At 39.3% G+C, this 21,080-nt stretch overlaps 1 protein-coding gene across 1 annotated transcript in view; it reads right to left on the reverse strand.

The window, feature by feature from the left end:
- The window catches only part of LOC115628770 (voltage-gated potassium channel subunit beta-2), a 79,386-nt gene that overhangs the window by 21,252 nt on the left and 37,054 nt on the right, over window positions 1-21,080 (reverse strand). The gene's annotated exons all lie outside the window — the stretch shown is intronic.

The raw sequence follows: 21,080 nt of genomic DNA on the forward strand, positions 1-21,080 counted from the left end.
GGAGCTCAAAAACCCCTTCTTATCGCCCAGCTTCCAAGCTAACACCGTTTGGGCTGTGCGTTGATCACCAACCAATCAGTCAGTGAGTCAGTCAGGACAAACTGTTTTATATATACGTGTACAGATATTACAAAACTAAAGAAAAATCCATTAAAGCTACAGAGTTACATTTTCAGCTGAAGAATGCTGTTGTATTCAATCAGCCGAGTATATGCATTTTAAGCAAACAATTCTAGCGTTGAATTAAAACTAAAATGAAAACCTTGATATGCCCGTCACTATGGTGTTGATTAAGTAGTCCTGAGAAATGCCACGCTGTTGAATCCTTTTAAATACCTTCCCTCGAATAGCTGCTGTCGCTTTAAATTCAAAAATGCCTCTGCCTGAATATTTGATTGCATTGCCATCCACAACAAATTGTTCAATGGAATAAATATTCCCCATGCTGCACCTGTTCTCTCGAGCGTGTTAATTAGTTAGGCATTTGATTGCAGCTCCATTTGGCAGTCAACGACGAATTGCCAGTCAGCAGTAGCAGCAAGAATAACAAAAACAACCACAATTTTGGCAGCAAAATAAGAAAAGCAAGACGAGCAGGCGCTAAACAAAAACAATGCGAACGATGAGAAAGAAAATCGTTCAATGGAAAATTCTTGTGCTGTTTTGTTTTTGGCATAAAATGTCAACAAAATGAATTTTTTAGTAGGTTTTATATGCATTTATGAACTTGTTATCCCCAACACACACACGCACACACACACACAGGTGGAGGGAGACATGAAGGAATAGACACGGCCACTTGACAGACGGGGATGGTTCGGAGGCTCCGCGGTACAGTGAAACCTCTCTCGGCCAACTTTTGTTCGGCCAAGGGAAGTGGTTAAGAGGATACATAGATATTCATTTCATTTTGTTAATTGTTATTCTATTTAGGCGATTAAAATAAATTTACTTTGTTCAATACAAACAATCAGTTATGGTCCATCTATGTAATTGCATATAACAATCAAAAATAAAAAGCGAGATGCGAATTCATTAATTAGCTAAACGTAATACATACATATGCAAAATTCTTAGTAAATGCGCGCCATTCCGGAGTGCAGTCATGGCAGAAAAAACACTGATATTCACTTACTATTTCGAATTATTATACAATAACAGTACTTTCCCTTTGCAACCATTCCAAGCACTACAATTATTTTGACCGCTTAAAGCCGAGCATAATTGTGCGAAATAATTAAAACAAGAGAGAACGCTACAGTCGAGCAAGCCCGACAGTGAAATACAAGTACCCTGTACCGAGGTAAACTTCCGACACTGAGGTAAATGCGCCCATAAAATAATAATAATAATAATTGAATAAAATTTCGAACAACAGTAGATAATTATATATATATGATGTGTGGTTTAAGTAGCATTTGAAATGTGGACGCTATTGACGTAGCGGGGGAAGGGGGGGAAATTCAAAAAAATAAAATAAACTCGTCCTTTCTCGGACCTAGGAGAATCTGGATGCCAACTTTGGTTATTCTAGCTTTTATAGTTTCTGAGATCCTTGCGTTCATCCAGACGGACGGACAGACGGACGGACAGACGGACGGACGGACATGTCTAGATCGATTATGGGGTCGGAGATGCTTCCTTCTGCATGTTACATACTTTGCACAAACCTAATATACCCTTTTTACCTTACGGGTACAGGGTATAAAAATAATTCCTGAAGGACATCACTACAATTATTTGGCATGCCCATTAACAAGATATACGCGTCCTGCCAAGAGAGGTTTTACTTAAAACTGGACGGTTCCTTGCATGTCGGCATCCGTTTTCAAGAGGTTCGCGTCCAGTCAGGAGAGGCTTTAGTTAGATTTTTTTTTCCAAAAAATAGGGCGCCCGCACAGGGCTCTAAAAAGTTCACCAAAACGAATGTTCAGAAAAAGGGTCCGTCTAAGAGGGTTGTCCGGATAAAAGAGGCGTCCATTAAGGGAGTTTTCACTGTATTTTTACCAGGCAGCTGTTACACACATACATATGCGTGTATGTACATAAAACTGTCATTGCATTCGCACGAGCATGTTCGTCTATATCTTTGTATGTCTGTCCGTCTGTCTGTCCGACTGTCCGTCCGCCTGTCGGTTTGTTTGTTTGTGGCACATATCACTTGAGCATTACAACTATAACAGCTACAATTCGTATGGACGGCAACGACTGTTGCAAAATGTATGGAGAAAATTTGGAGGAGAGGGCTTTGCATACTCCCTGCCTGCCTCCCTGCCTGCCTGCCACAGCAGATGGCTTAAATGAATTCATGTCGCTCACATGTAACCCCAGGTGGATTAGATGCACAACAATATTTCATGGAGCACACAACACACCGTAATTTATTCAGTTTATTCGAAGAAATCCTGTGAAAACTTATACAAAATTATTATGCCTTGAATGTCTGCAGCAGACAGCTTCTTTTCCGAATCTATTCAGAATTAAATGCGAATGATGGCATAATTTATAATCGAATTGCAAGTGCTTGCTGTTCATTAAGCTATTCAGACGATTTATATGCCTTTTTCATCCGCAAGTCTGCTTTCAAGTAAACTGATGTCCTTCAACTTCAGGGACTATTCTGAGACCAAGTCGGTGTCACATTTCTACATTTGTTTCGAAGCAAATAGTAAGCTACAGTTTCCCACTGTTTCTCCTTCTCTCTCTCTCTCTCCTCCTCTCTCTCTCTCCTTCTCTCTCTCTCTCTCCTTCTCTCTCTCTCTCCTTCTCTCTCTCTCTTCTTCTCTCTCTCTCTTTAGTTTTTTTTGAAGTGAAACTGAATGCTGGATCGGCAACCTTTTCTGTAACGAAACTAATAGCAGTTTAGTTGCCTTCTGCTGACCTGGAAGGTCTTGATTTGAAAAAGTCGTCATTTCTGAATTCCAAATTCCAAATTATAAGTGCGTTGTCTGAGTCTCTTGAAAGCTGGATCAGCAAGTATCGGGTTTTCTATTAATTTTTTTACCTGTCTTTATAACTATTTATAGCGGTGTTTCTAGCCATTTTCCAGCGTTTTTTTAAATCAAATTTTTGTGCATTTTCTAGCCATTCGTTAGCGGTTCTTCTAGCCATTAGCGGGCTCTCTATCTATTTACAGCGGTTTTGTATTCTTTTCTAGCATTTTCTACACATTTTTAGCTGGGTTTCTAACCATTTTTAATGAGTTTTTTAGCCATGTTTAGTGGTCTTTCTTGCAATTTATATCGGCTTTTCTAACGAGGTTTCTAATAACTTTTAAAGGATGTTATGGCCATGTGCTAACACACATATAGTTGTGTTTCTAGCTATTTTTTTTATAACAGACTGCGATAATCATTTTAAAGCCATTCTTTTGAAATTAAATGTACATTAGCCAACAAATAAATGCTCTCCTCACCAATCCAAATTAACTCAAATTAAATCGGTCCAATACAATCATTATATTTCACTTCAATCGCGTGTCACTCCAACCCACTCATTTTTTTGGTAAACCTCTTCTAAGTTGGGGTCATCAAAGTAAGTAAATAGCTAAATAGTTTTTATAGGTATTTTCAGAAGTTACCTTACGATTTAAAACGCTCGGAACTGCAGTGAAAACACTCTCTAGCCAGCGAGTTGGCATCACAATATCTTCTTGGCGTAAGTTCGATTTAGAACTAAAAAATGAGCGCATTTTCAGAAGGTTTCCACTCTTTATCTCTGTTTTAGTTAAAGATACAACATCTAGCATTCTCCTTTAAAGTAGATGCTTTCAATGAATGCTTCTGAGCCTTCAGGCGGAGGGAAGATGTCTTATTTGCTCACAAGCATTGAGCTTAAAATAAAGTCGCATAGAAAAATCTAAGAACTTGCAACAAACAATTAACTAAAGGCACAAATAAGTGCTGTAAGTATAAGACATTCTTAAAGACTATCTTTATCTGCTTAGCAATGGGCAACTGACTTTCAAAGAGAGTTGGAACGGCACTTGTTTAAATTGTGAGTCTTAAGTCTTTTGCAGAAATTACGAAACTAGAGTATCCATTTATAAGAAAAATGACCAAATCAGCTGCTGTAGAAGCTATTTTAAAATTCAAAAAAAAAAAGAAGAAATTTCATGGCAAACTTTAAATGCATGCTCGAGATAAGTAGTGTGTGTGAGTGCCTTGCCTTTGAAGGGGGCGAGCAATTGTCGACCACTAATTCCATTAGGCAACAACTCAAAGGAGCAAAGGAGCATCGAGAGCTGCTCTGCAGACTTTAATGTCGAGCTAACTCACTTTTACATTTACATTTACATTTTCTGTGGCATGCTACGTCGACGTCGATTGTGCAGAGTTTGTGCAATTTATTACACATACGCACTGTGGCACCCAAAACCGACCCTGAGCAACGGCAATTGTTGTTGCTGCCACTGGCACTGGCACTGCCACTGCCGGTGCTGCTGTTGTTGTGGTTTTTGCAACGCTACAGTTGTCAGCTTGTCGTTGTCAACATTGCCATCGTCGCCACCGCTGCGCCATCTTTCCATTTGCCTCTTCAATGTTGCCACACGCATTCTCGTTCCCCGTCTGTCTGACTGTCTGTCTGTCTGTCCGTCCGTCCCTTGTTGTTGTCGTTGTCGTCATTGTTGATTATGCTGATTGTTGTCAGAGATATGCATTCATATAATAACTAACTATATGTGTCATGTGCAAGTTTCCAGCTACGTTGCCATCTGCGTGTCCACGCCACAAAGTGTCCCCAAAATTTGCCTCATCGTGCTCCAGAGCGTGTGTAGAACGTGTGTAGCACGCAATAAGCCATTGGCTTAGGCCAAGTAAGCAAACCAGCTAACAATGACAGCCATCCATGTGTACTCCAGCAGTACTCGTATGTGTATGAGTGGCTTATGTTGTGGCTGGCCAGAGGCTTGCTTGCTGGCTGGCTTGCTGGCTGGCTGGCTGGCTGGCTGGCTGTCCTGTTATGAGTCGGTCCAGCTGCACAGCTGCACGGATGCATGCACCAAGCCATATACATACTCGCATACACATAATGCTGCACCGTCTCACATCAATAAATCGAATAATCACTGGTTTATTTAAAATTTGGGAGCTTTCTGCATACGCAACACTTTTCAGTGAAGGAGAACAAAATATAGATCGTAGCCAAATCTTTTTCAGAAATTTGTGCCGTGATGTTGGCTATTTTTGAAGTGAAACTTCTTAAGTTATGGATCGGCAATCTTTTCTGTGACGAAACTAATAGCACCTAAATATTCATAAATGATGAAGAGGTATCATTCAAGCGTGGTTTAAATTGGGATTCCAATCTTCGTTGGACACACTTCCCAAGCAGACTTCCACTCACTAACCAATCGGAGGACTGTCCTTGGAGTGGTGAACTGAAATCTGCCTTTAAGGTCCTTTAATTTATCAGTGCCTCGCAAAAGAACAAGAAATTGTCTTCCCCTCTTCCTTGACAGATGTACAACTATTAATTAATTATGCATCGCACAATCCTTTTCGGGTTTTATGCTTAATTTACAAAGAAGATTTTCACCTGGAAAGACCTTGAGAAAAACCTCTCTTTTCAGTGACTAGAATTCTCCTACTTAGGTTTTCCCAGCTTATAAGGATTTGTTTATAGCTTTTATATTGTGTCCTTATGTCGACAGCAATTGTGGATATAAAATTATATAAAAAATAAATACAAATTTTAAATATAAAATAAATAAAAAGATAAATAAATAAATATACAAGTAAATAAATACATAAATAAATAAATAAATAAGTAAATAAATAAATATATAAGTTAATAAATATTTAAATAAATAATGGCATAAATTTATAAGTAAATAAATAAATAAAAAAAAAAATAATAAATAAATAAAATATAAATAACTTGTACGAGGGCGTGACTGAAGAAACACCCAATTAGCTAATAATTATGTAAGAGAGTGACCAAATAGTGATCGAATAGCTATGTACTGACTAATAATCAACAGCGATCAATAATCGATAGTAACCGATAGCAGATAAGAATAAGAGAAGGACGCATAATTATTTGAATTTAACGAGAAATTATAAAGCATTGTAAATTGTATTCACTTAATTTACTCAACAAAATAAATACAATAAGTTTATAAATCGGTCGCAAATAGGGCTGTGAAGGACTAATATCTAGTGTATGCAGCCTAGTTACTTGATTAGCCATTTTTGATTCCCATTTGTCTGTCAACTATTGATATATTTTGAAGCCGTCTGACCTTTCCATAAAGCTCAGTCCATCTATGTATCAATTAACTGTTGTGCGCTGGGTGCGTGTCGGAACATGCTCGTGGTCAGGGGCCATATGTAATGAGCGGCGGGGCAGCTAATGCATTTTGAGTGTACGAGTAGAGCGCGCGGTTTGAAATCCTGACATGCCCCTGGGTGTATGCAACATATTTTTGCGAAACCAACATTAAAATATGCTCAGCGTCACAGCGCATCGCATCGCGTCACGTCCGGCCACGATTTTGAAGCTCGCCAGTTGCAGCCGGGTTGGAACAGAAGGCTTTAATAAATAAACAACGTTTGCTGCATGCGTGGCAGGCAAAACCAAAAAGCCAAAAAGCCAAACAGCAAACAGCCAAAGAGAAGTGGTTGCTGCACTTAATCAATCAAAGCGGCAAGTGCAGCCAAATCCCAGGCATGAATCAAAAAGTCTGCCAGCCAGCCAGCCAGCCAGCCATCCAGCCAGGTAGTGCGGCAAAGCCAACATCAAAGTAATGGGGTCAAAGTTCAAGCAGCAAACTAAAGAGAGACTTCCGAACACGTGCCAGCAACAACAACAAATCGATGAATGCAAATCTTTCAATTAACAGGCGTTCGTTTTTGAAGTGAAACTTCTTATGTGAGGGTTTTAAACGCTGGATCCGCAACCTTTTCGGTAACGAAATCAATAGCATGGTAGCAGGCGCACATCAAGGAACAGCAAGTATACCAAGCGACGTGATGAAATGAGTTGAGTTATGAGTTCTAAGAGTCGCCGTTTCTTGTGGTTTTCTGGGTATTCCAGGAATACAAGTATTTGTGAAGGAAATAGAACTGTGTTTTCAGTGGCTCTTAATAGCTGGATTGGCAACCTTTTCGGTGACGGCTGTTTTTCTATCTATTTTTTAGTGGGTTTTTCTATCTATTTATATTTTTCTAGCTTAAATTCGCCAACAATCGTTGATAAATAATTAAAAAGACTCTCCTCACCAACTCTCCTCTAAGCAAAATATAAATCAAATCAAATGATTCCAATTCCAAGCATTAAGTTTCACTTCAACCGCGTCGCCCTGACACACACACACACACGCACACACACACACACGCACACACACACACACACACACACACACGCACACACATATCTTTTGCTTTTAAACTATAAACTGTAAACTCTGATGTTTGCGGCTGTCTTTTGTTTCCCTTCATCGTTTGATGGCCAACCAAGTGCGAATAATTAGGCTTGACACATTAATTGCATTAGTGTAATTAGCAAGCGATATGGAAAGGTGTCATGGCTAAGTAGCATAACGAACAGGTAACGTGTGCTGCATGATTTATTTAGTCAATAGCTCATCACTCCTGATGCCATCAGTCCATCAGTGAGTCAATAGTTTTGGCCCAATATGCAGACAGTTACGGGCACAAGAAAGTGAGCGCCTGAGTCCAAAATGTGACTTGAGGGCCAAACGAATCACGTGACTGGAAAGGCCAAACAATAATGGGGGACCCCTCAACTCTGCCATCCATTTAATATTATTATTGTTACGGCTGTTGATGTTGCTGTTGTTGTTGTTGTTGTTGCTGGCCCGGTCACGCAGCAGAACAAACGAGGAAAGCGAAACAAGAAAAATGCAAATTACTTTCGCTCGCTGACTCGACTCGCTGGCGCAACATTGAACATTGACTTTGCCTAAGCCGCTCGGCCTGACCTTCGATGAAGAATTTATTTGCCCAGCAAATGCGACACACAGACCGAAACAGGGAGTGGGGGAGGGTGGCAGTTGTTTCTGTATTTTTCCCATCAGATATATTGCTGCCAACAGCACAAAATTATACCAAATTATTTATTGATACGTACGTATGGCAGCAGTGCCCCCAAATGAAGCGATGGACGGACGACCCATGTGCTGCCCGCCCATGACGCTTGCCTCAAAAAACAAGAAAACAAAGTGAAGCAAGTGTTGCATACATTTGTGCGTGGCTGGCAGTTGAGGACGCTGCCAAATCTGGACATCAGCTGCGACGAAATTGCAGGCAAGTCCAATTCAATCGAATCGAATCGAATCGACAACATGGAGTCCAGGAGTGCTGGACATGCAAAAGTATCCTAGACTACACATCTACAAAATACTGCAGACATTCAATTCTAATGACGCTTGCCAACGATTTCTTAGGCCACTCGCACGGATAAGTGCTTATTTGATGATAATATTTTGAAAATGGCAGGTCAATATAGGTCGACTATATGTCTGACTGACTTAAAAATTGAAAAGAAGCGGCTTCCCAGATGCTATTGTTTTCCAAAAAAGAATGCAATCAATGCTGCCTAAGGATCACAAAAAGCTTTCCATTTCCAAACTTGAAATCGGACTACCTGGCTATTCGTCATTATAGGTATGCAGACAAAGATTTCTTCCCTTCCTTAAGCTAATTATTAACAGGCGGACATATAAATACATAATTTTTTGACCCTCCAGTTTTGTATAAACAATTATTTTGATTTTTTGGACATCCAGAAAGAAGTTGTTTTTAGTTTTATCTGGCTTTGGAATAATTTCTCATATTATTAGAGTCACGCATCAGGTAAAAAGGAAACTTTTGGTTTATTTATTTATTTATGCAATATTAGCAATATATTCGATATTCGTGCTTCTTTTACATCTGCTACTATAAATATTGCTGTAGCAACTGCAATTAAAATTTTCATGACGGAATTAAAATTTCCATTAAGATTCCTTCAACAATTTTGAGGCGTTTTTATTCTGAAGTTGAGATTAATGAGATTAATATATAGATTCTATTAGCTGCGTAGCACCTTTCTAGGTATAATTTATTAATAATGTAACTAAATTCAAAAAATGTTTCTTAGCTTTAAAGCTACTGTTCTTACTAACTCTTTCAAAGTGTAACTGAATTATTTATTAAACTATAACGGCACTTTGCGGTTTGTTGCTTATTTTGATTTTATTTATTATATTATTTATAATTTTTTGTTGTTGTCACGCACACATTACACGGCTTTTAATTTAAATCACAGGCAGCAATAAATTGCAATTGTTTGAATTGTTATTTATGTTTTGGAGCCCAACACACAGGTGCTTCAAATTGCCACCCGTCTGCTGAATGCCCATTACATGGCACATCAGATGCCCTTCATTCCACACCACCCGCTGTTGCCATACATATGTGCCCGGCCCAGTGGCGCATTAACGGATCAATAAAGCGACCAACCCGAACCCAATCCCCAGCGCTCAGCCTATCGTTCGGTTAAGCTGGACTTGCAGTTTTCTGTACTGACTAGTCAGGTATATGCTTAGCCTCTTCTGATGCATATTTTCATTTCATATTTTATTTCGCCTAAGCTTTAAATTGAGAAAAGCTTGCTGTTATAACAATAATATCTTGACTAGAGTTTTGGGTCCAAAGAAGCAAATTTGTTTAATCCAATCAAGCAGGTTGTATAAAATTGTTGTGACTGATAAGCTGAGGGTTTGGAAATTACACGCAAGTCTACTTGTATCTATCAATTTCAGTGTCGCTTTGATTGCCATATCACACTTAATTCGCTTGCGTAATAATTTCTTCCCCACTGGGGAGCTCTCAGTGGCTGTCACAACAAAATCAAGTAAATCTAATACAACCAGTCGACTGTTGCCCAAAACGTCGCATGAATAAACAAAACAATTTTTTCAAGTCTTTTGCCTGCCAAAAAAAAGTGAGAAATGAAAAAAGGAGAGAAATACTTTCTTTTGCAACTCATTTAACACTGAGGCATGTTATTTAAAATGTTTGTTTATTAGGCATAGGGCATATGTACATCTGTGGGACTGTTTGCAAAACTACACAACTATACATATATAATAATTGATTTATTCCGATCACGACCTGCCGACTGTTGGTTGTGTTTTTTGAGAATCTCCACTGCAGCTAATTAAATTCTTTTCCTATTCCTCATAAAGCGCTTTTCGCAGGCTTTACTTAAATAATTCGTTGAGAAAATGTTTCCAATTCATTATGATGAGATGGAGGGCGGAAGGGCATGGGAAATGCTTTCATGTCGAATACTTCAAGATCAAATGGCAAACAGAGCATTCATAGAAACCATATTGAACGTTTTTAAATGGTTAGAAGGCTGTTATTGTTGGTGTTGTTTTTGTTATTTTTGCTGGCATGTCCGACTCACATTGAGTTATTGACGGCGCCCAAAAGCTGCAGTCAATAAATCAAACAAAACAAACCAAAACACGGCCGTGTGCCAAGCTCGTGGGCTATTAGAGGGAGGTAGGTAGGGAGTAGGCAGGCAGGTAGATGGACAGACACAGAGACAGAGGATACGCACAAAACATCCTTTACCCCACTCCGCTGTTGTTTTTCAGTTACTGTTGCCTGTAACGCGCATTTAGTTGGACTTTGATGCCACTTTTTGCCCTTTGGGCCAAATTCTGTTAACCTGTGTCTGCGCGTTGGTGTGTGGAGGTATGGAGGTGTGGAGGTGTGTGTGGGGCTAAGCGGCAGGGCATTAGTTGAATGTTATTTAAACACAATGAAGACACGGACAGCGGTAACTGAGATAGAGAGAGAGAGAGAGAGCGACAGAGAGAGATGGGGAGACAAAAGGTGAATGGAAGGAAGCGTAAGGATGGCAAATATTTGCTTGGGCTTTTTGCATTGTGCTCGGCTGTTTGCTGCATTTAATTAAAACTCGCTGCAGTGTCGTGTCTATTGGTATTTTGTATGCAAGTGTGCGTGTCTGTGCGTGTCTGTGTGTGTGTGTATCTGCTTTGGCTTCTGCAATTTCCGTTAAGCTGAGATTTACGCGCCGTGGCTTCCGCACAGCGCCGCCAACTCGCCAACGACTTTAATCAAACTAATTGAAATGTAGCCGCCTCTTTGTCTGCCACGTAGCACGTAGCTCATGCCACAACCCCCCAACCCCAACCCCACACACCGCCACTACAGCTGATGCGACCACAGCTTAAATTATGGCCAAATAATTGCTAAGGGCGTAGGAGTGGGGGGCCGGGTGGTGGGAAAACACAATTGATGGCCATTTAATGCACCGCTGTTTGCTGTGGCTTCTGTGGCCATTCGCTCAGTCGACCTGCCTGCCTGCCTGCCTGCCTGTCTGTCTGTCTGCCTGTCTTTGTTGCCCTTGTGGCCAGCAACTGTTTGAGGAATTGATCGAATTCTCGGAAAATTCATCTCCTGCATACAATATGAGCCAAACTGTCAAACATTGACCAATACTGGTCGCCGGCTCCGAAGGACAGTTGACTTTCCTCCGACTGGCCGCATTGCATGCCAATGAGATCGGCCCAGGAATGAAGCCAATAAGTTAACGAAGTAGAAATCAAAGAGGGCTTCGCGATATCCATATAACAATTCTGTTGAGCTGCCAATATTTTTTGACAGCTGTTTTGAAAACAAAGTATAACCAAAACTTGCTTATCACAAACAAAAAAAAGTTGACTGTCAACAACAACGTTATAATTATTTTTTTTGTTAGTCTCCACTGGCAACTATTACTGTACTATTACTATATATTATGGCGAGATCGAATAATTCATATACTAAAGTACTGAACTGCTCAGGCGGCCAACAATTCGAGACTAGCTTGCTTCACTGCAGCTTCATTTACAGACCAGTTACTGCAATGAGAGCCGGAGCGCTGTTAATTATAGCAAGCAGCCGCATTACATTATGTTGTGTTACAGAGATTTTTTATGGAAACGACAAACATTAATGCGTTATGAGTTTACGGTACAAATTGAAGGCAAATAGCTATTCGAAACCAGCCCTAACAGCGCAGCTTCATTTGCAGATAAGTCAGATCACCGCTGTTACATCACAATGTTAATTACAGCAAGAGAGCTCTGCACAAGCAGCCGATTAACATTTTGTTGTGTTACAGAGATTTTGTATGGAAACAGCAAACAATAATGCTTTATGGATTTACGTTACAAATTTAAGGCACTACTCTGCATAAGAATATAAAAAAAATGTTAATTCGAGACTAGCGGTGACGAAGGCACGGCCCTAATAGTGCAGCTCATTTGCAGATCAGCCACTGCAATGAAAGCCGGAGCGCTGTTAATTACAGCAAGCATTACATTATGTTGTGTTACAGAGATTTTTTATGAATATGGCAAACAATAATGCGTTATGGGTTTACGTTACAAAAGGCAAATATTAATTCTATTGACTTTGCTGTTGCTGCGCCAAGGAAATACTTACAGCCCTGCACTATTTAATATAAGATTTATGTAAAAATAGTTAATAGTGTACGAAAGGAGTTTCATTTTCAGATCAGCTGCTGCAATAAGAGCGAGAGAAAGCGCTGACAAATCACAATGTTAATTACAGCAAGAGAGCGCTGCAGACGCGCCGAATTACATTATGTTGCTAAAATTCATGATTCTTTATTCCCCAGGTAGGATGCAAATAAATTTGTTCATATTTGCAATACTGTCTTGATTCTCAAGCCATAATCATCATTAAGGTAACATGAAGGTATACTATACAAGTAATTATCTAAAATTAGATTGTGAAACAACCAATCGAGTCACACAATCGAATCAGAAATAATCTCTGTCTTCTGGTCGCTTTTTGTATTTTTAGAAATTGCAATTCCAAGGGTCAAGGTCGCTCGACTAAAGTCAGTTTAATTGACAAACAGGCTCAGCTGCTGAGGGCTTCGTGTTTTTCAAAAATGCAATGCTGGCTGTTTAACTGCAATGCAACAAAATCGCGGCCAGAAAAAATGGCAACAACTGCACTGAAAGGGAAAGCATCGCGTGGTTTCCTTGACTCTTTCTTATTGGCACCATATTCGTGGCAAGCAGGTGTACAGCTGGCTCGTCGTTCACACAAGGGATATTGAATAAACATAGACAGTATGTGCTCGATATAAATTATGTGCTTCCAATAATACGGTGCTGAATGAGTTGCAACTATCAGAGCAATATTAATAATAGGACTTAACTTAAAGCGAGCAATCTTTTTGTAAATACTTAGACGACCTTACTTTTATTTGTTTTAACCATGAAGTTTAAATATGCGATTGCAAAGAGCTAAGACTGTATGTATATTCATTTTTCTTTATCTTTTTAAATATATTTTTATGCCCTGTACCAAAAGGATAAAAGGGAACATTAGTTGTGTGCGAGTGTACATGTAACACACAGAAGGAGGAGTGGCAGAGCGCTATAAGTATATATATTCGTGATCAGTATGACTGTCTGTCCTTCTGTCTGTCTGTATGACCGCAAAGATCTCAGAAAGTAAAAATGCTAGAATAACCAACATTGATGTACAGATTCTCCTAAATTTTCTTTTTCTGATGCACCCCTCCCACACCCCCACTATTAGTGATTTCCCATAACTCCCGTGATTCTTGCAGTTACGCAAGTTTGGTAATTTTCTTTTGTTAGTTCATCATTATACTCCAAATGTAAAGTTATAGCCATAAATTAGAAGTAATTTTTAAAATATTTAATATTAGTTTTGTTCGTGGGATTGGGTCTGGGTATTTTTCATTTCTAGTTTATTCAAATTTTCTTGTTAAATTTAAAGTATTAACTTACTTTTTTTTATTTATTTATACAAGTATCAGAAGCTTGTTGAACTGTTAGGTCCAATCAGGGCCGAGCCAACTTAGCAGTGGAAAAACGAATTCCCCCCAACGTGTATAAACCTGCCTGTTCCGTAAAAGTTAACGACTTAAATAGATCAAATATTATTGTAGGTCTGATATGGGTTTTTCTTTAAGTTTAAAACCAATGAGATTTTTTTCCACAAGTCGACAAAAATGTATGAAAAAGAGAGCGAATATGCTCTTCCTCACATTAAATGCGTGCTTCTTATCGGGTGAGTACTGCGGTCGTGTGCATGACATCTGGCCGCGACTTGCGAGGCGCACGCATGCAGCCCAAGAAAAATGGAAGGACGATGCGGAAAGCGAGTAGGAAAACAGCTGCAAGAAAACAAAAACATTGACAAGACAGCCGTCTCTCCACACATTCTATTTACGAGTGTGTGTATATGAATTGCACATGTGTGTGTTGGTGTGTATGTGTGTTGGTGTGTTGGTGTGTGTGTCATGCGGGTGGCTGCACTAAAATTGCATCATAGGCGATTATCTGTTGGCCGCTACTGCGGCTGTTAATGTTGTTGTTGCTGTTTGGCTTTTGGCACAGCCTTGACACAAAGTGCGAGGGAATCGCGAAATGCGCAGGCGGTGTGTGTTTTTCACTCTTCAGATTTTTTGTGTTTGTTTCTTTCGCAACAGTTTGCGTTAAATGGACTTGAATGGCAGCCAGAGCAGCAAAAAGCGCCAAAAGCAGCAAAACCAGTGGCAGTGCCAGCAGCACCAGCACCAGCAGCAGCAGCAGCCATGGGAAGGCCAAGCCTCTAAGCCGTTCATAAGCTCATTACATGGCGTACCGCTTACATAAGCAATCGGAGGCAATGCTGGCAATGGTGGAACAGTGGAAAAGTAAGTCTAGCAACGTGTTTAGAATGGAGGCTTTTTATATGCAGTCTATTAGAATATGAATAGATATGAATAATCAACCGATAACGTGCATCTATATTTAGCAAACAGATTTATAAAATTATAAATGTTAATTTGTAATTAAGACTGAACACCTAGTTTGAGTTGTATTTGTATTTAACTATAAGTTGTATTAAAGTTATAAATATAACAGTATAATTTAAAAAAAATATTTAGGAAAGTACTTAAGCACGTTTGGTTGCGGAAGACAGTTTTTCTTTCGCACCTTTATTTTGTATCAAGTCGTCATTTTAATATTCATTAATTGTTGCTTAAATTGTTGTGCGAGGTTTTCTAACTTTTTCGCAAATGTCGATAAACCTTCCATACCTAAACGGTTACGATGTGACCACAACTCTGCCCCTTTTTTTTGTAAACAGGTCATTTGGTATAACAGTAAAGAAAAAACCAAACCAATTCTGGCAGGACATCAAATATGGCGATTCATTTTTTGGCCATCAAATTGTTGCTTTATTCAAACGAAAATTTTATCTAAATGGTGTAATATGTGAGACAATTTGCAAAGTAATTTCAAAGATCAGATATTTTTGGTATTCTAGTTTTTAAAGGAAGGTTTTCTTTTATTGAAGGCGGACGAATAAAAATGTTATTAAATGCTATTCGTAATTCGAATCTTTAACTCTTAATTCTGAAATCTTTTTGTTGAATATAAACTTTGGTTTGATTTAAACGTTTGCTTGTAACTTAATGGTAATTCCCATTGTTGATTATATTTACAATTTTTATTTGAATGTTTTTTTTTTTTCTTCTTTTGAAAAACACCTCAAATATTTGCAGATCCCTTCAGAGCTGCAAGAATAGCATGGAATAGTTTGATTAGATCTTGATCTAAAAAGAACGTATAGTACGAGCAGTTAGCCGAAGGGCAAATAATATTCCCCCACCGGGTCGGAGGCGTTAATTAGATATTATTGTAATTTGATTAGATTTCTCCTTCTTAGGCTTTTCTAGCGTATAAGATGCGTATAATTTTTATATATTTACCTCCTATGTCGACACTCATTGTTTGTTGACATAAATAAATAAATAAATATTTCCTATTTAGTTTTCTGCCCCAAGCGATTTTCAATGTTCACACTGTGCGGTGATGCGGCAAATTTGGATATAGAAGAAAGGAGGGGGGAGGGGCAGGACCACTAGCCGTGTTAGTCACGATTCTGACTCAGACTCTGCTGTGGCCAACAGATTTGTGGGCAGCATAAAAATGAAATTTCATGCACTTCAGATGCCAGAGTCGTCGGAGGAGGAAGCCTTGACTGCAGCATAAAGCGGCAGCAGCAGAAGCGGCAGCAAGCAGGCATTGAGTAAATATTATGCGCTCCTAACGGCATACTTATGGCCAAAGTCGAGTGCAAATGAAATGAAAACGCTGCGCACGTTTCGTTCGAGGCGTCGAAGGCGATGACTGCGCTTTCTGCGCTTTCTGCGCTGCTGCTGTCGCCGTTCTCCGGCTTTTCTTCTGTTTTCTTTTCATAGTATATGTGTTTTTTTTTTTTTTTTTGCTGGTCTCTTACAGAGGCCGAAAGTGTAAATATATAATAAAATAAATATGTAATATAAGTATATATACAAGTAGTATGTAGTAGTAGTATGTGGAAGGCTAGAGCTTATGCTTCTGCTTCCACTTCTTCTGCTGCTTGTTCTGCAGCGGCCGCCAGCAAGTGGCAAGTGGCATGAAGAGAGAGGCACAGATTCGGTCGATATGCCGCATTCTTAGTGCGGCGGTTGGTTGGCCTTTGTGCTTGTTGGCTTTTTACTGCCAGCCGTTGTCGTTGCTGCTGCTGCTGCTGCTGGTGCTGGTGCTATTGATGTTGCCATTGCTGGTGCTATTGCCGGGGCTATTGCTGGTGCTGGTGCTGGTGCTGCCTGCTGCCTGCTGCTTGCCATGACCCAGTGACTTTATCTTTGGGCTGAGAGCGCTTCACCCTTTTGGCCCTTCTTCTGGCTTCCTGCGCCATGTGTATGTGAATAAAACATCGCACAAAGCGGCGCTTAAAATGCCTGCCCCATCGTTGCATGGTTAGTCCTTTCCCTTCCCCCCACCCCCCTACAACATCAACAGCAGCAGCAACAAAAACGACAGCGGTGGCAGCAACAGCAACAGGAACCATATTAAGTTCGCTTCAATAATAAATGGCCACACACACACACACACACACACATGCAAGCGAGCGGAAAATGGTGGAAGAGCAGCTCAGTGGCAGCCTAAAAATAGACAACCAATTCGGCAATTTGTTGAACCAATCTCTGGCCCCTAGCTGCAGCTTCCACTTGACGCAAGCCATAGAACTAAAAGGTGCCAGCCACAAAGTGAAGAATTAAAATGTTTCGGCAGCTATTTGGTTGCATTTAAAACATGTTTCAAAAGCTTCAAAACAAAGTGTTGAAGAAAACTTAATTGCCTTTCTGTAAAGGTCTAACTTACACCGACATATACCGATAATAATGTAATAGCATTAGAAGAGGGGTTTTTCAGGAAGAGGAAGAAAAAAAAGTGTGCAAGAAATTTAAATCGCTAAAAAAAAGTCTAAAAATAAAAGTTTGAAAACCATGCCAAGTTTTCATATATCTAAGCTTTAAGGCATTTATTGACATCGGGCAATAAGTATATATATACAAGTATATTTGCAGATATTTCAGTCTTCTGCTAATATAAGTTTAGCTAAGAATTTAGAAGGCAACATTTATTAACTTTGCATTTTTTCTCTTTTAATTTCGCACAAGTACTTAACTAAACTGATGTGAAGATAGTTGCGATCCGTTGAACTGTTGACTGAAAGGGTGACTGATTGGGGATCTTACAGTTTGTAAGACTTGGGAAGCTGAAATTTGGACTCAAGTATGCTTTCATAGTGAAGGAAATTCGAAATGCGAGCTTTGGCATAAATTCGAAATTTTTAGATAATTACCCCAAATTTAGTTTTTGTTCTAATAACTTAACTGTTTCAACAAAATTTAGTGTGCATTTCAAGAGCACTTAGTACGACGCCAGCATAAAGCAATATTTTGTTTAAAAAAAATTATTAACTATGCGACTTGGATACCTTATTTTATTTCCTATTATTCAATCTTTTTTTTTGAAAAATTTAAAAAAAAAAAAACAATATTTTATGCCAGTATTCTAGCAATTGGAGAAAACAGGTTCCAACATTTGTTTGAAAAATTTGCGTTTTCAACCCATCGACTTCAAACTTGGCTTTGAAATTCAATTAACAAATACAAACAAAACTCGGTTTATTGGGGCCTTCTTCTGGCAAATAAACTTCTATTTGTAAGTAAAAGTCTTTAGACGGACAAGACCTGCTAGTTATAATTAAAGCCCTTAAGATAGCACGAGAACAGCGATAAGCCTTAAAGCCAAGCTCTCTCGCTCTCTTTGTTTCTGAGTAGAATTATAATTAAAATAATTTCTATAATTTCAAATAGTTCTTAAGGATTATATGAAATCAGTCAGTAAAAGACAAGCAAGCCATGTGTCATACAATCATGTGAATCTTTCCTTTGAAAAAAATGACAACAAGAAAGAACTCTACAGTAGAGCAAGCCCGACTGTGAAATACCCTCTACCCAGAATAACTTCCGACACTGAGTTATATGCGCCTCTAGCAGAAGCAAAAAGATGGGGAAAAAGAGACAGATGATGCAGTTTGTGGGCGTAGTACTGGAGTAACATTTTTACGCTAATTACTTTTTTAAATTAAGAATTTTTAACAAAAGTAAATAATTGTATATAGATTCCTATGGCAGCTATATGACATAGTCCACCAATATTGTTGGAACATTGGAATATCATGGGGAAAATTCATTAATACTAGACTTCTTCAAGATATCTTTATAAAAAAAACAATTTCTTCGACTAATTAGTCCTATGGCAGCCATTTAAGATAATGAAGCTATATATGATTTGTAATAAAATTTATTTGCATATGGATGGGTTTAGGCTATACACTAAGTTTTGGATCGTTAGCCAGTTTGGCTTGAAAGTTATGGGTGTTCATACAGACAGACAGACGTAAAGGCGGACGCACATGTCTAAATCGATTCGTCTCTGCATGCTGATTAGGAATATATATGGAATATATTTTATGGGTCGGGTCCTTCTGGCTTAAATATCTTTAAAATCTTTATTTTAAATGTCTTTATTTTATTTTATAATATTATGTGATATTATAAATCATAGCTTTTGTATATGTATGCACAAACCTAATATACCTTTTACTGGGTATGACAACAATCCGCAGCTATTAACAGCCTAGCGTATCGACGAGTTCTATGAACCCGAAATGACACAAAAGTTGTTTTCTAGGAAACCTATTTTAAGTCGCTACCAAGTTCAATTACGATAGAGTTTTGTGGCCTTAACGTTTCGAGTACGCTGCTGCATTGAAGATGCATCTGCATCACTAATACGCCCCTTGAGCCCCGCGTGCGACGGCCGTGCTGAGTCTGGCGACGTAATCAGCACACCTGGCTGGCCATTAGAGCTGCGGCAGGAATTTCTCTTTTTTTAGTTTTTTTTTTAACACGGAGGCCAAACATGTCGGCCATTTGGTATGTGAGGCTGCTTCGCCCCCATACGTACATATCTGAAAGCATATAATTTTTAGGCGAGTTTCCCCAACTAATGCCAAGAGAGCTTCCTGCTCGTACCATTTCCATTTCTGCTCGTCCGCATTTATCGTTTCTTTTTACTTTTACGTGTTTTTTTTTTGTGGGCTTTTTTCTGCTCTTGGCCACAAATTAACTTGATTACGTGCAACGAGGCGTATGAGTAACCAAATTTTGCAATTTATTTGCACACTTGAACGTTAACGATGTGGTTTGCAGTGGTGCTCAGTGGACAGTGTAGCCCGAGGTTGTGGTTGCGAGTGAGGGTCATCTATCTGTATGTATATATGTGTTTGTGTGTTTGTGTGTGTGTGTGTGTGTGTTTGTGAGTGGCTTATAAATATGCTTGATTTTCTTTTGGCTCTGACAAATGTGACAGACAAGCTATGCTGATGTTCGCTTTTTAGTCGACCCTGCAACTGGAATTGGTCGAGTAAATGATTTTGGTTGCAATGCCAAATGCACAGCAATTAGCCAAGAATTCATGCATCGTGGTCAAGTGAGTCCACAGTCGGCGACTGGTCGCGACGAAAATCGATTAAAGTTGCACCCGAAGTTGAAGGTGAAATGATTTGGATTTGGATTGTGATTTCGATTTGATTTGATTTGAAAGCTCGCGACGAATGATTGTCGTCGTTTCGTGTTGTGTCATGTAAATTGTTTCATAATGCGCAATCAAACGGAAGGACCATTGTCGTGTTTCTATGTCAAAATGATCAAAGGACACGCGCGTGTAATTTTGTAATTACGTTTGAAATCGAAAGCGCGGCCACGAAGCGCCAAATCACGATGCCGCGACATGCCACAAAAAAACTGCCACAGAAGAACAAAAAAAAAAAAACAATAACAACAGAAAAACCGAGCACATGCAACAGCAACAGCAACAACAACAAGCAGAAGCGAAAGAGAGAGAGTAAACTAAACTCAAATATTATTTTCACATCTATACAGAAAACAAAAAATTACAGCCCACCACAACAAAAAAAAAAAAAAAAAAAAAAAAAAAAAAAAAAAACTAAAAAAAGGGAAAACAAAAAAGCAACAAGGCTATTAAGGCGCACGGGTGTGGGTGGGAGTGGGAGTGGGAGGTGCAGTACCATTTGGCAGGGGTATGTACTCGTGTGTAATAGTGGGGGCAGCTCGCCCAACCACAAAAGACATTACGGCACATAAAGCAACTAAAGCGATGGCCGCGTCAACACCAACACTGGCAACAAAAAAAAAAGGCAACTCCGAGCCAAAAGTCGCGTGACTTTGCCAACTAATGTGTGCGTGTGTGTGTGTGTGCATGTGTGTTGGGCGCATTTTTGTATGCTATGATTTTTTTCTATTCACCTTTTTTTTTGCTGTGCTCGTATCATTTACGCTTTGGCCGCTCCGATTGCTACAATTCGATATAACGGCGTAGGCGACTGCGACTAGCGCACAATTGAGAGCTTATTGAGATAAATGAATCAAGCTGGCCGGCCAATCATCAATCAAAGGCAAACAACAGCATAATGCATTCAATATGTAGGCCAATTGATAACATAATTCATTAAATAATCATCAAATCGAATCAGCCAGCCAGCCAGCCAGACAGCCGGACAGCAGTCGCAGTATAAAGTAATTAACTCATTTAATATGCATTACACGTTTTATGCATCAACCATACCACCTTCGAT

Source organism: Scaptodrosophila lebanonensis, unplaced genomic scaffold (genome assembly GCF_003285725.1).
Source record: "Scaptodrosophila lebanonensis strain 11010-0011.00,11010-0021.00 unplaced genomic scaffold, SlebRS2 tig00000123-arrow-arrow-pilon, whole genome shotgun sequence".
Taxonomy (NCBI): Eukaryota; Metazoa; Arthropoda; class Insecta; order Diptera; family Drosophilidae; genus Scaptodrosophila; species Scaptodrosophila lebanonensis.